Below are 15,287 nucleotides of genomic sequence, written 5' to 3'. Positions count from 1 at the left end.
AGACAGTAAAGGACAAATCATGTTCACCTAAAAAGGGTCAAATTGTTTCCCTGAAAAGAAGCTCCAAGGTACAACTGAGAACTGTCTGTGCCATAATCTTAGCTTTAACCAATGTAAAGTAAGACCATCCCATCTAATCCTTCATGCCAGCTTTGCCATTCAATAAATGAAAGTTGATCCTATGCTGAGTATATTTACCTATTCAATCCTTATCCCCTAGCTCATTCATTATACAAATAACTGTCACTCTTAGCTTTAAATAGACTTGACAACTGAGCAACCCCCCATGAGGTAAATAGTATTTTTTGCAAAGTAATTTCTTGTCATCTCACTTCTAAGTGGCCAGCTCTTGAGATTGTCTCCTAGTTGTAGATTCTTCACAGCTAAAAGAACCTATCTCTCAGCATCTATTATATCAAACATACTGAGTGATATACATTTAATAAGATCATCTCTCATTTTTTTTAAAGATCCATTTAGCAAAGGACACATTTAATCTCCGATTACAGAGAGCTCCTTCATTCCAGGAATCAACCTGATTCTACACTGATTCCATGCAAGTATGTTTTTCTTTAGTTATGGTGATCTCAATGACAGAGAATGTTGTAAACGGGCTTTCACCAGAGCCCTATATGATCTCAGTAAGACATGGCTTCCAATACTGTTATCATAAATACCAGTGTACCATTTACCTTCCTAAATGATTGTTATATATGCTTATATACTCTGCACAAGCACATCAAAATCTCTTTGGATATGAACGGTCTTGAAGGCATGTCTGCAGTCTAACTACCAGCTACTGTTAAGTATGGATTTATTTATTTAATCATTCCATTCCTGGTGGCATCAGAACTGAAGCCGTGTTCATCTTGCTTCTGCAGGCTTGCACTAATGCACGGTGACCTGTAGCAAAATGGCTCCTGATTTCCACCTTTCAGCTTGGGGCATCAGGGCATCTTTATAGCCATCTCTCCAGCTGAGGTCTGATACCTCTGCAGAATGGAACCTACAGATTCGGGCAGAATGAAACACTGATGTGTGGCTGTTAGCTTTTTGTTGGGAAGAACCGGATGCTTTCAAAAGATTGACTGTCTGATTACAGATTTCTAGGCAGTGTCTTCAGAAACATCTGTTCATGGTGTTGGCTCCTGAAGTGTTGCTAGGACTCCTGAGAGTTTACGGTTAAGAGATTTCAAACTCTTATGACTATGGGAGGCCCGGGGACATTGATTTAATATGACTCATTGCCTTGATATTTGAGTGGGGTCTCCTGGGGATCCCCACTATAATTTGACTGGATTTGTAGGCTTTTTGAGACTTTGAAGCATTGTGCTACAGCAGAGGGCTTTAGCTCATTTAGGAAAATAACAATATCCTGGGGTACAGCTGGCCCAAAACGTTTGCTTTACGATGTGTGGTGATGAGGATTCACAGAAAAGCAACGAACCGGATACTGAAACAGAGGCCAGTTTATGGCGCCAGTTCCCTTTTCTCTCTTCTCATAGCCCTGGTGTGTTTCTTGTTGTATGCCGTTTATACAGTTTTAGTGAGTGACTTTGTATGTGGTGGGTTTATATGTTGTTTGAATGTATACAGGTAAAAGATGGTTTACATTTCAACACTTGTGTTTTGGTTTCTGTACGTTCATGTATGAGGTGTTCATGTTGTGTATGTATTGGATATCATTTGTCTGTGGGTGCATTTATGTGAGATTTGGTTATTATGTTGTGCTAGAATGTGTATTAGGCTGTGGAATAGTATATATTTGGGGTGATTTATGGGGTGTGTTTAAGTCTTGGCTTAGATACCAAGTCTGGCGGAACCGTTTCTGCTGACTGGAGAAGGGGCAAAGGCTGGTTACTGGCACCTTAAAGCCAGATGCTTTGGGCAGATGGGGCTCGTCAGTCATGGTTGGCAGCTCATCGAGGAGAAGGAAAACCCTGATCTCAAACTGCTGCCTTGCGGCTGTACTCACTCATGAGGAAGGCTTCAGGAGTAAACCTCGAGGGGAAAAGTCCAGAGCTGGTGTCCCTAAGACAGTCCGACGTTGAGTTCAATGCTGACTGGCAACTCCTACAATGCTGCTGGTACCAAACTGTATCAGTCTCTGCCATTCTTTTGGGTTCATCAGATGAGTGGAGAGGAGGAGCTTGCTACGTGGGCAACAGCTTGCTCTCCATGTTGTACTGCTCTGGCTTGCGTATCTCGACAGCTAGGACACAACATCCGTAGTCAACCGTGAACAACGGAGGCTTCAGATACTCAGGAGAGGTTTAAGTCCTGCATTTTGGAAGAGTTTTGATCTTGTGTCAGCTTACGAACATGTGCAGTGTGATATCTTTTGCATTTGGCTGTGTATTATCTGCATGGCTGATATAGCCTTTCACGTAATTTGATACTTGCATAAGAAATGTTTTAATTATGATCAAGCAGACCCATCACGTTGCGCTTTCTTTCAAACCAAAATGAATTCTGTAACTTTAGGTAGATTTCCATAAGTTTTCCATTTTGACAGAGATCAATTCCTATGTGTGCATTTGCACATTTGAACTTTGAGCTGTTGGGCTTTGTCACAGACTGGTTGTACGAACAACCTTTCTTTGTTGTGCCTCTGAAACCTTCAGTCGTGAGGCCTGCTCCCCCAACCCCTCCCTGGTGTGTTCTAACATAAACTTGGCAGTAACTTTCTGTTAGAATGGACTTGTGTTAAACTTTCTTACTGAAGAAACTTATGGGCGCCCTGGTAGCACAATACTATTACAGCTCGGAGCGTCGGATCTCGGAGTTCAATTCCGACGTCATTGGTAAGGAGTCTTTACATTCTCCCCATGGAATGCTTGGGTTTTCTCCAGGAACTCCAGGTTCCTCCAAAAGTCCAAAGATGTACCAGTTAGTAGGTTAATTGGTCATTGTAAATTGTCCTGTGATTATGCCAGGGTTAAATCAAGGGTTGCAGGGCGGTGCGGCTCGAAGGGCCTATTCCACACTACATCTCAATAAAGAATATATTTCAAGGCATCTGACTGCAAGTCCCGACAAAAGGTTGCAAGGACTGCTGAGAGGTCCATCAGGGTCTAGCTTCCATCTGTTGGAGATGTGTATCAGGAGCGTTGCATGTGTAGGGCCCTAAGTATTGTCAATGATCCCTCCCATCTGTCCAACAATCTCTTTGAACCCCTCTAGCATCAGGCAGGAGGTACCGTAGCATTCGGACAAGAACAGTTAGAATGGGAAACAGCTTCTTCCTCCAGGCCATAAGACGACTGAACTCCCTGCCACCACCAGAGTCTCATCACGTATGAAGCACCAGTAGCGTTATACTGTTTGCTTTTTAGCTTAGATCATGTATGCACCCTATTATTTGTTAATTTATTTGTGGTAATATTACTTTGAGTTATGGGTGTGTGTTATATGTACTGTGTTGTGCACCTGAGTCTGGAAGAACGTTGTTTCGTTTGGCTGTATAAATGGTTACGGTTGATTAGCAATAAAGTGAACTTGAAGTCCCATCTCTGATGCCCCAGGACGCAAGTTCACATTCCGACTTGGTGTTGTACTGGCTCGTACAGAGCAACATTGGACAAGGTTCAACCACTGGTATTGTTGTTTACTGGTTTCACCTGAGATGGTTGTGACACAGTGATGGGCATTCCTCTGTCTGTCTGGACTAGTAAAAGGAAAGTTTCTCTCAATGCCTGATGATTGTTTGCTTATGGTAGGTGACATTGAGTGAGCCATTTGAACAATGAGCCCCTTCTTTCTCACTTCTAATTCCTGCTCCAGCTATCCAATTCTATTGAACAAATTGGCTCCATGACCAATGTATCCTAGAGACTCATAGACAAATTCAGCCCACTGAGTCTGTGTCAAATGTTAACCACTCATTTACACTTATCCTGTACCAATCACTTTTCAAACTTCTCATCAACTCCTCTGATTGTACCATTCATCTACACACACTGGGGCAATACTATGTTGGGTAGTTTTGCATTGCCAATTAACATCCCAATGCACTTGCCTAAGGCACATGGGAGGAAACGGGAACATTCCCCAGAGTAATCCCACATGGTCACAGGGAGAACATGCAAACTCCACATGGACGGCATCTGAGGCTAAGATTGACCAACCCCCAACCCCACCCCGGGTCCCTGATGCCATGAGGCAGCGGCTGTACTAGCTGCCCCACCCCTGAGCTGCCCAGAGGGAAACAAAGTAAAATAAAAGGCAAGATCTAACCTTCCAAATGATGGCCATTTATAACTACCCCTTCATATCCCCATTCTGGGTCTAATTCTAGAATATTCTGTGATCTGCATGTTCAGTTTTTCCTACAACTACTGTAAACCCTGAGGAGTGTGGGGGTCTGTTAGGATAAGGAAGGGAGTGCTAGTGAATGTTCCACATCAGAATCACAGCCACAACAACAAGTCTTCTGGCACGATTATTTCCTTTCCATAGTGTAAAATAAGAGTTAAAGTTGAATGCTACTTTTACATTGAGTCATGGAAATCTATAAATAGATATAAATAGAGAGCATTTGATCTGTCTTACCCACGCTAGTGAAGGAATCATATAGGCTCTTTAGTCTAATTCATCTGTGCTGACCAAGATGTCTATCCGAGCCAGTCCCATTTACCTGCATTTGGCCCATATCCACGTACCTGACGTTTAAACATTAGAATTGTACCTCACCTCTGCAACTTCCTCTGGCAGCTTGTTCCATGTATCCATCACCCTCTGTGTGGAAAAAGTTGCTCCTGGAGTCCTTTTTAAAAAAAAATCTAAATGAGAGCCAGAAGAGAAGAACCCTCACTGTAGCAGAAAATGCTGGAAACACTCAGCAGATAAGGCAGCATTTGTGGAAAGTGAGGCAGCTGATGTTTCATGTCTCAAACCTTTAGTTAAAACACAATCTCAGTTTTAAATTCTCTTTTCACATGCATCACTGTGTGGTTCTAGCACTTTATTTTGTTTTATTTCATTGCTCATTTTCCATGATGGTCACTCCTCTCTCTCCATGGCGCTAAGGCTATGAAGACCGCCCTTGGCTGTTGTGCTCCATGCCTGCTAATATGATGAACTGATAAGCCAGGCTTTGGGCCTACACTGAGCTGCTCCAAGGTTTGGATCCGAGGACTCATTTTTGGTTCAGAATGCTGTTGTTCGCTACGGTTGTTTGCATGACTTGTATTTTTTTTCCCCTTTCTCTTGCGCATCAAATGTTGGTCTTGAATTTTTTTCTTTAATTGGGTTCTTTTGCGTTTCTTGCTTTGTGAGCAAACAAATCTCAAGGTTGTGTAATTTATACATTCTTTGATAATAAATGTTCTTGGAATCTTTTTGAATCTTTGATGTAGTATTGAGATTGTTAAAATACTGTCCCACAGCATTTGCTGGGTTATTGCTTGTCAAAATTGTTAATGTAACGTTCAGTTACATTGGCTCGTATATGTCTAGGGGAAATCCCACCCAGCACCCGCCTCAACGCTCCCCATAGGGTCGGTTACCGCCCGAATCAATCACAAACATCAATCATCAGCCAGCACACCCAGTAAATTTTAACAAGTACACTTTATAGATATTACTAATTCTATGACATTAATATAAATTCGATACAGAAAGGGAAGTAATGGAAAAAAAAAAGGCGCCAACACTTATCAAAGTCCAAGTTCTTCGCGCGCAACCGTTGGAGCTCAATCGAATCCGGACGACCACCTGAATCCTGTCGACTCACGGCTCGGGACCACCCGGAGTGATCGACCAGAGCATTTCTGCCGTCCACCGTCCTCTCCGTCTCTCCTCCGACTCCCCGCCAAAACCCCGTCCACCGTCCTCCCCGTCTCTCCCCCGACTCCCCGTCAAAAACCCCAGTCCACAGTCATATGATACAGTATTATCATCCGAAAACAAAACGATACATGACCACCCATTGGTTAATAGCACCCTGCTGTCTCTAATAACCCAAGCAACTGTCTAGTTAGAGACTTTCTCAGCATTCCCCAGTGTAACATAACAAAGAAGCCATTTTAAATTTAACAAAAAAGAAAGACCCCGTACATTAAGTATAACCAATGCTATGAAAAGAAGGAGGAGGCCAACATGAGAATAGAATTGTGTAATGCAGCAGACAGTGAGTTATTCAGTGTGTCCCAGGGTATCAGTTGCTTTATGGGAGCCGTACATGGTTTGATGGTTTGGCATTTGAGATGCCTGTTCTAGTTGGGCTTATAGTAAACTGGTCACACTTGAATTTACTTTACCCTGCTGTAAATGAAAACTGATGCAGCTTTCAGCATTGTGAATTTTGAAAGAAAATTATGTACAGACTGTGACCGATTTTCTAGAATTGATTGATTGGCCCTGGAATTGCATCCTTAAGTGTAGAGCCTCTCTCCTCTCACTTAGACTTCCCTCCTTTCCAAGTTATTTTAGTTTTTTTACCTTTCTTTGGCTCGGTATCAACTTTTGTCTGATAATGCTTCTGTAAAACGCCTTGTGATATTTTTACTCAATTAAGCAGCCCTCGTAAAAGCTTGCTATTGCTGTGAGATTTGGCCTGTCCCTCCTCACGTATACTCATTCCCTCCCCCCCCCCCGCCCCGTCGTATTGGCAGCCCTAATGGAATGCAGCATTAAGGGAGTTAGCAGATCTCCAGTATTTCGTCCAATTGCCTCATCTTTATACATGAGTCTAGACCTGCTTCAGAGTGTGGCATACTAGTGGGAGGAAGAATCACCATCCTCGTTTGGAATGGAGATGGAGGCTTGACATTGGGAATGCAAATCCTGCAGGCATTAATGTTGCTGGCACAAGAGAGGTGAGTTCATAGGTAAAGTGGCCACTGTAAATTGCCCCTAGTGTGAAGGTGAATGGTAGAACCTGGGGTTGGGGGAGAGTTGATGGGAATAAAGGAATTGTAGGATTAACATAAATGGGTGCTCGATGTTTGGGACAGGCTTGGTGGGCTGAAGAGCCCATTTCTGTGCTCTGGCTATGAATTTAACACCATATATTCTTCTAAGTAGCTAGAAGTGACACAATGCATTGTAGACACTCTTTGAGCTTTGAATGAATTCTGCTTTCTAGCATTTCAATGTTACAATGATTACCCTAAAGATACTTAATTAGTTGTGACATACATTGGGATGTTCTAAGGTCAGGAATTGTACTGTGTGAATTGAAGTCCTTATCTTTAGTTATCAGGTTGTATCATTGCCATGCTGATGAACAGTTAATAATGTTAACATCAGTCCCCTGAGGGCAGAGGACAACTTGTACTCCTGTGGGTTCTGAGCTTGTTGAATGCTGTTGTCGTTCACTTCAATTCTCTGCATGTTTTTTATTTATTTTTTCTTTCTCTTGCACATCGAGTGGTGGTCTTTTTTTCTTATTTGTATTTTTTTCTTTAAATTGGGTTCTTTTGAGTTTCTTGCTTTGTGGTTGCCTGTGAGCAAGCAAATCTCAAGGTTGTATAATTTACACATTCTTTAATAATAAATGAATCTTGACTAATGAGTGGCACCCACAGACCTTGCCATAGAAAAAGCTTGTCAGGACTGGCTTGCTTCAGCACCTGCACTGGGCTTATGTGTGCTTTGTATGTTTAGATTTAAAGTTCTCAATGAAATCCCAAATGTTGCTCCTCCGCTTTGAGCAGTCATTGGTCAGGATTCCCAAAAGTGGGTGGAGATGTTAAACTCTTGCACATGCTGTATGCCTTATCAGAATCCTTGACTCTTCTCCCCTTTCTGCTTGGTAACCTCTCAACGTAGTGGAGCTCAGAATCAAATCTGCTTTGGGACTTGTGTCATGCATGTAAGCATCATGTCATCCCCAATGGCACTGACTGAGTGTAATTAGGACATCAAATTAGAACCTCATTGTTGGCCCAGGGGAAGTTACTGCTGTTGGTTTGCTTATTCCGTGAGAATCTGGTGGATTTTGCAGGAGGTAGCACAGTTGGAATCACTGTACTTTGAGGTGCCTGCTGTAGGTAGCTTGTGTCTCTGAAGGGATGAGAATACTGCTGCCTGTAGACCTTGAACCTTGTGCAGCATTTGCGACCTTGGTGTTTTTTTCATCAGACAATGGCTTTTCTGATGCAACCTCTCACTCAGCATCAGCAAAACCAAAGAGCTGATTATCGACTACAGGACAAAGGACAAAGAAACCCGAGGTCCATGAGCCAGTCCAGTAAATTCCTTGGTGTTATCATATCAGAATGTCTGTCCTGGGACCAGCATGTAAGTGCCATCACAAAGAAGGCACGGCAGCGCCTCTGCTTTCTTAGAAGCTTGCACAGATTCAGCATGTCGCCAAAAACTTTGATAAACTTCTATAAATGCACAGTGGAGAATATTCTAACTGGTTGTCTCCCGGCTTGGTATGGAAACACCAATGCCCAGGAATGGAAAGAAAAGGTCTATTGAAAGTGGTGGATACAGCCCAGTCCATCGGGGCAAGAACCTCCCCACCATTGAGCATATTTGCACGGAGCACTGCCACAACAAAACAGCATCCATCGTCAAGGGTCCCCAGCGTCCAGGCACGCTCCTTTCTCACTACTACCATTGGTACAGGAGCATTAGGTCCCACATTGCCAGGTTCAGGAGCAGTTACTACCCTTCAACCATCAGGCTGCTGAACCGACTCAGCACAACTCTGAACTGATCCCACAACCTATGGACTCACTTTCAAGGACTCTACAACTCGTGTACTCAGTGTTATTAATTAATTAATTAATTTGATGTTGCATATTGGTTGTTTGCCAGTCTTTGTTTATGAATATTGTTTCATAAATTCTATTATAGGTATTTCTTTATTTTCCTGTAAAGAAAATAAATCTCAATGTAGTAGTGTATGTCACATATATGAACTTTGATATTAAATTTACTTTAGACATTGAAGGTAAATTTCATTATGGATGTTCATCTTAACTGAGAGGTGGCCTCTGAGAAATATTTCACAGTATCTTTCTGTGGATGGGTGGAGGCAGTTGTTCAGTGATGTTAGGTTAGTAGAGGATCTTTGTTTTTGCAAATATTAAGTGACAAACACTCGTTCTCTCAAATAATTAATTTATTTTATTGAGATACTGTGTGGAGTAGGCCCTTCCAGCCCTTTCAGCCACATTACCGAGCAACACCCAACTTAACCCTAGCCAAGCAGGACAATTTACAATGACCAGTTAACCTACCAACCGGTACATCCTTGTACCGTGAGAGGAAACCGGAGCACGTGGAAGAAATCTACGCGGTCACAGGGAGAACATACAAACTCCTTATAGACAGCAGCAGGAATTGAACCCAGGTCGCTGGTACCATAAAGCGTTGTGCTAACCAGTACTCTACCGTCAGCTCGACTTCCAAATGTGCATTTGCAAATGTTAGCAACACACACAAAATGCTGGAGGAACTCAGCAGGCCAGGCAGCATCTCTGGAAAAGAGTATAGTCAACAAGACCCTTCAGATAACATTTTGCAAATGTTATCAGAGTTCTTCAGCTCAATAACTGACATTGGAGGGGATAAGTTTAGTTTTGAAATGGAGTTGCCGTGGGTTGAATATTTTCCCATATGTGCTGCAGATCATCACTACTGCAGTGGGAAGCTTACTAGAGATGAGGCATTGTAGTGAGAAAGTTCAAGAAAAGTGTTGGTGGGATCATGCAGCCTTGTTTGATGCATCTATGTTGGGCTTCAGTCTGTTGTGAGCTTACTGGTTGAGATCAGGATAAAGATTCAATAATGTACTCAACTCTCTCCTGAAGTGGCTCTTGAGAACTTCTGGCCCAGGAATGCTGTGACTATGAAGGAGCATTCAGGGTGGTATTGAGAATCTGAAAGCTGTGCATTACTAGCACATAGAAGATTTGTGTAAGTGTCTGAAGGAATGCACCACCTCACAAAATTATCCTCTTGCCCGCCACGGCCTGTCATAACTGCAGAATAGTTTGCATTTCCCATGTTGGCCTCATTTACCACCTCAGAATCCACCAAACTGAAGTGAAAACAAGTAATTTTCAATCCCTTGATTGCGGAAAGAGATGATCTCAGCTTGCAAATCATCATGAAACAAAAGCAAGGTGGAGGCAAATCACTGTGGGTAGTCAAATTTGAAAAGTTCTGGATTGATAAAGTCAAGGGCTTTTTTTTCTGGGGTCAAAAAAGGCAATGTAGATGTTTATTGCTCGAGTTGTAAGGTGAAGATCATGCCGTTGTGCTGCTTGATGGATAGAATCTACACCACAATTCAAGATGCAGCCTTTCAGCCCTCAGGGGAGGTGATTGAGAAGTTCCCTTGAGATAATGGTTCCTGTGGAAAACAACACAAAGCTCCTCTGTAGTTGCCACAACCAGATTTGTCACTTTTCCTGAAATGGCCACAATTAAAGCATATCTGAGATCTCCGGGACAGAAATTGAGGTTCTGAATTTAAGACCTTTGTGTCAAATTTGTCAACACCTCCTCCTGAAGGCTTCTTGTTCTTCAGCTGGCCTTATTGACTTCTGGCTTTCTGGGCTTTGGACCTGGGGCATTTCATTGGGGAATAGTGTATAAAGGGTTGAGGGATTCTTCACAATATTCCTTTTAATGGATGCTGAAATGTCTCTGTTCTTAGTAAATTAATTTACAGACCCCTTGTGATGTAGTTTCTTGGGTAGTTGGCCTTCATAATGCTGAATAACCCACATACACTAAGATTCTCACCAAGTTGCTGGATATCTGCTTTTTTGACATACACTAAGATGCATGTCAACCTGGAAAAGTTCATTAGATTCCATGGGTAACTCTCCTGATCTTTAAATATATATTATGTGGAACTGAGCCATTCCAGAAACATTCTAGATTGGACGTCTTGTTGGTCTCAGTTAACCGATACTTTTAATGAGCTGGAACGGAGAATATTTGTCACCTCAAAAATACGTGCATTTTGGGTGAGGATGGGATTCGGTGTGACTGCTGTGCTTTATTTGGTTGAGTAGTCTCCTGCTTGCATGCCCATGAGCCACGAGCCAAGGCACCAAAGGTCATCCTGCAAGGAGGCGATGAATGAACAAAGAGAAATGATTGATTTTTGTATGTTCGCTTGGGAAATAATCCAACTTTAGGCATAGGCTGTAGATTTTCATTTATTGTAAAATGGTCAGAATGTTATTGAGCCATAGAGTAACACTACATAGAAGCAAGCTCTTCTGCTCAACTTGTCCATGCCTACTATTCATTTGCCTATGTTTGGCCCACATCTATCCTAACTGTTCCTATCCTGGTACTTATCTAAATGCGTTTTAAATATTAATATTGTACATTCCTCAACCATTTCCTCTGGCAGCTTATTCCATATATGCATCACCCATGGTGTGTGCCTCTCGGGTCACTTTAAATCTATCATCTTGGGGTTAAACAGGTGGGTTGCTTGGTGGTGTGGCTCGTTGGGCTAGAAGGGCCGTTTATGTGCCATACCGCTAAATAAATAAATCCTATGTCCTTCAGTTTTTTGTTCCCCTTCCCTGGGAAAGAGATTGTGTGTTCACCCTGTCTCTGGCCGTCATTATACACCTCTATAAGTCACCACTCAATCTCCTGCATTCCAAGGAATAAAATCCGTGCCTGCCTTACCTTTCTCTATAACTCAGGTTGAACACTTTTACTCTAATTGATGATGGAAGTAGTGTCTTAATTACTTGAATCATGCTGCATAGATGTGCTGAAGTAATTGTGGCTTAGGCTTCCCAAGATCTGGTCGGATGATTTTGACCCATTGACGTGTCAGAGATGATCACTCAAGGCCGTTCACTGGCAGTTTCATGTTTATTCTTTTATAGTGAGCCCCTTTTTTGGCTGCCTCTAACACTAATTGTGCATTTCTCTCCCACTGTGAGAGTAGAATGGGAGCGAAAAGCCAGACTCTGTGTGCATTTTGAATCCCAGTTATTTAAAAAAAAACTATATGCCCTATAGAATTTCATATTTTCATTTTCTAGTCTCTGGTGATTAAACCTTGTTTTCTCACATTTGGCTTTGTTTCCCATTGAATAATTTCCAACAACTTGCATCAAAGTACTTTTCAGTAAGATTATTCTTCAGTTGAATGGACTGGCAACAGACTAATTCCTTATCAAACTTGCTTCAAGTAGTGGTGTGTAATACTGATTAACCGAGTCCAGAATGCCTGTTGGTGCCTGTCCAGAGGAGATTCATGGGAATCCCAGGAATGAAAGGGTTTATGTCTGAGGAGCGTTTGATGGCTCTGGGCCTGTAGTCGCTGGAGTTCAGAAGAATTTGGGGGGGGGAGGGGGGATCTCATTGAAACCTACTGAATATTGAAAGCCCTAGATAGAATGGACGTGCAGCAGATTTTTCCAATAGTGTGAGAGTCTAGGACCAGAGAGCACAGCCTCAGAATAGAAGGACATCCCTTTAGAACAGAGGCGAGGATGAACTTCTTTAGCAAGAAGGTGGTGGATCTGTGGAATTCATTGCCACGGTTGACTGTGGAGGCCAAGTGATTTGGGTATATTTAAAGCCGAGTTTGATCATTTCTTGGTTAGTAAGGACATTAACGGTTATGGGGCGAATGCAGGAGAATGGGGTTGAGAGGGATAATAAATCAACCATGATGGAATAGCAGAGAAGACTCAACAGGCTGATTGGTCTAATTCTGCTCCTGTGTCTTATGGTCTTAATTGTAGGACCATGTCATTTTCCTAATATTCATCAAGTTATGTATACAAGAAGATGAGACTGAAGTGGTCTTGGCTCTGGATGGAGATGACACGTTGAACATATCCTGGTCATCCTACTGGGGGTATATGTGCTTGACCCCAGTGGGGTTAGGTGTCAAATGGGTCTGTGGTAATGGTTTCGGTGCTCATCCCAGAGATGTGTAACTGAAAGTGGTACTCTGCTGCCAGCCTGACATGAATCCCTACCTCTCCATTGCTGTGCACACCTGTGCTGGGAATCTGGTGCTAACCCAAGGGTTGGTGTAGAGAAGCTACCAGTAAGTCCACTGTTTGCAGTGTTGTAGCCACTGAGTGCTGAGATGTAGGTTTGGTGGTGTGCATGGACCAAGGCTGCTGACCTCCGGTGATTATTCCATGTGCCTTCTGACCGCTCGAATCCTGCAGTCTCTCACCCTTCTTTGCACTCAGCAGTCGTATCAGTCATTTTGCCCTGCACAATGTCAGGCAGCCTCTGCACTCCGAGCTGTGGTCCATTGCTGTGAGAATGTCAGAAGAAGGCAAAGAGTCAGAGCAGGTTTCCAATGAAGCACTGCACAGCAGCAGAGAGGGCATCCTTGCACAGTAGCTCATGTCTGAGCAGTTGTGTCTTTACCCATGTACAGTTTGACTGGAGGACCAGGCGTCCTAGAATGAATCACGCTCTGTTGGACACCATTCAGCAGGGTACTGGTGGACTTGTTCAGGTGCTGAACCACTCTCAATTAAGAAACCTCTGCTGGCTGCATCACATGAAGAATAAACAAAATATCTTCTGTGCAGCCTGTTTGATGTGTCTTAATCTATCTCCCAGTAGCCTTTACATCATTGCTGTTATTGATTATCCATGGAGATGTTCCGTTCCTTTCCATTACTCTGAACTGCAATTGAATGTTTGCATTCTTGAACTTGGTCACAATCGTGTCGTCTTTGAAGTTTCCTTGTTCACTCTTATCTTTCTGGTCAAGGGAGCAAAGGTAGTGAATTTGCCTGGAAGTGCTTCTTTGACTTGTATTAGATGCTTATCAACGATTGGGTGGCCTTTTCAGTTCCTTGTTATTCCTAGAGGAGTCCCAGGATTGTACTGGGATGGTGTGAGGAACACATGTCAAAGCTAGTGTCTCAATTGAGGAGATCTTCGGAGTACTCTTTCCAACAAAGCACTTTGCATGCATATACACATGGAGACTGCTGTCGTCACTGACTTTAACACTGAAGTATATGAATGCTTGGGCCTTAAACCATTCTTCTTCCATCACACGTACTTTGTAGACTCTGATCACTTTGAGCATACTTCTGGATCCACTCTCAGCGAAGGTAACACTATAATGATAATATTCACCTTTGCACAGTATTTGATGAACTGATGAAAAGCATATTCAAAGATCAAGACCCAGTCCTGGCTCTAAGCTCACGGTCTACCAGTCCTTGCTTCTCTGTATAAGAACTACCTGCCTCAAGTTGCCTAAAAGCATGAAGTTACCTCCCAAAATCCACCAAAGGGATTGGCAGGATTGTTGAGCCTCTGTCATTGCGCTTTCTCAAGCAAACTTCCAAAATCTTGATTCTGTCAACCTATTTTGCTGTCTTTACCACATTAACTGTATGTCTGATGCCACACTTCCAAAGTGGCATCATACTCTAAGTCTTTCCGTAGGAAGAGATTTCTAGGAGGACAGAATACATGCTTCAGTGACTTTAAAAGTCCTTCTTGGAAAAAGAGTAACATTCCTGTTAGTTTGTGGGGAGTCGTGGACTGTGGCCATTCAGGATGGCGAAGGAACGTTTAGACAGGTAGAGAGCATGCGGAGCCTATTTGCAGGCAGTGAATAGCCAGGCCCATGTCGTTGGCCTCTCTCAGGTCAAACCCCTCCATTCACTCCATTAGCACTATGCCCTACTTGTGACAAAGACTGTAGATCTCACAAAGGACATTTCAGCCACCCTGGAACTGGACTGGAAGCAAATCATTTTAATCCTGACGAAACAGTTGAGAAGATTTTTCCTTTTACTTGTCTACTGTCAAATATCAGGGTAGTGTTGAATTCCCTTAGCTCCAAATATCATGATAGGGAGAGGCGTTTTAACCAGGCTACCAACAGTTTTGTCAGTATTGTTCAGCTGGGAACTGTTTACTTTTTTTATATTAGTGTTTAGTACTAACTCAGTTATTTAAAACTTATTCAACTTCCATTTTCTGTGCAGTGATACTAAATTAAATGGGTAAAGATGATAATTGCAGACTGTTTCATACTTTACAGCTAATTCATTGAATTTTTTTCCTTTCCTGTTGTGGAATTGCAGCACCTTGTGTTTTGAGCTTCATTTCTACTCATACTTCATATCTTCCAGCAATTTTCTCCACCATAACACCATGGACCGACATGCCCCAAAGACACATCAGACTGGTCAGATTTTGGTAAACATATTTAGAATGGCATGTAATAGCTTTAAAACAAAATTAAAGAAAATGCAAATTTTGCTTGATTGAAGTTCATTGCCAATATGCTTTTATTGTTGAAAAAAATACACCCCTTCTCCTTGGATGTCTGAGCAGTCTTTAAT

The 15,287-nt window shown here is 42.5% G+C and overlaps 1 protein-coding gene across 9 annotated transcripts in view; it reads left to right on the top strand.

Moving 5' to 3' along the window:
- The window catches only part of pknox2 (pbx/knotted 1 homeobox 2), a 522,498-nt gene that overhangs the window by 164,215 nt on the left and 342,996 nt on the right, over nucleotides 1–15,287 (top strand). For 6 of the 9 annotated variants that reach the window (XM_072238384.1, XM_072238383.1, XM_072238374.1 and 3 more), the window contains exon 3: nucleotides 471–560. The exons of 2 other annotated variants lie outside the window; for them this stretch is intronic. The gene's annotated coding sequence lies outside the window, so the exon portion shown is untranslated. Of the gene's footprint in view, nucleotides 1–470; nucleotides 561–6,710; nucleotides 6,819–15,287 lie in introns of those variants that run through there. One more of the 9 variants, XM_072238380.1, reaches the window with a different exon arrangement.

This window comes from Mobula birostris, chromosome 20 (assembly GCF_030028105.1).
Source record: "Mobula birostris isolate sMobBir1 chromosome 20, sMobBir1.hap1, whole genome shotgun sequence".
Classification (NCBI taxonomy): Eukaryota; Metazoa; Chordata; class Chondrichthyes; order Myliobatiformes; family Myliobatidae; genus Mobula; species Mobula birostris.
Note: the sequence above shows the minus strand (reverse complement) of the source record. Positions and strands in the feature narration are given on the sequence as shown.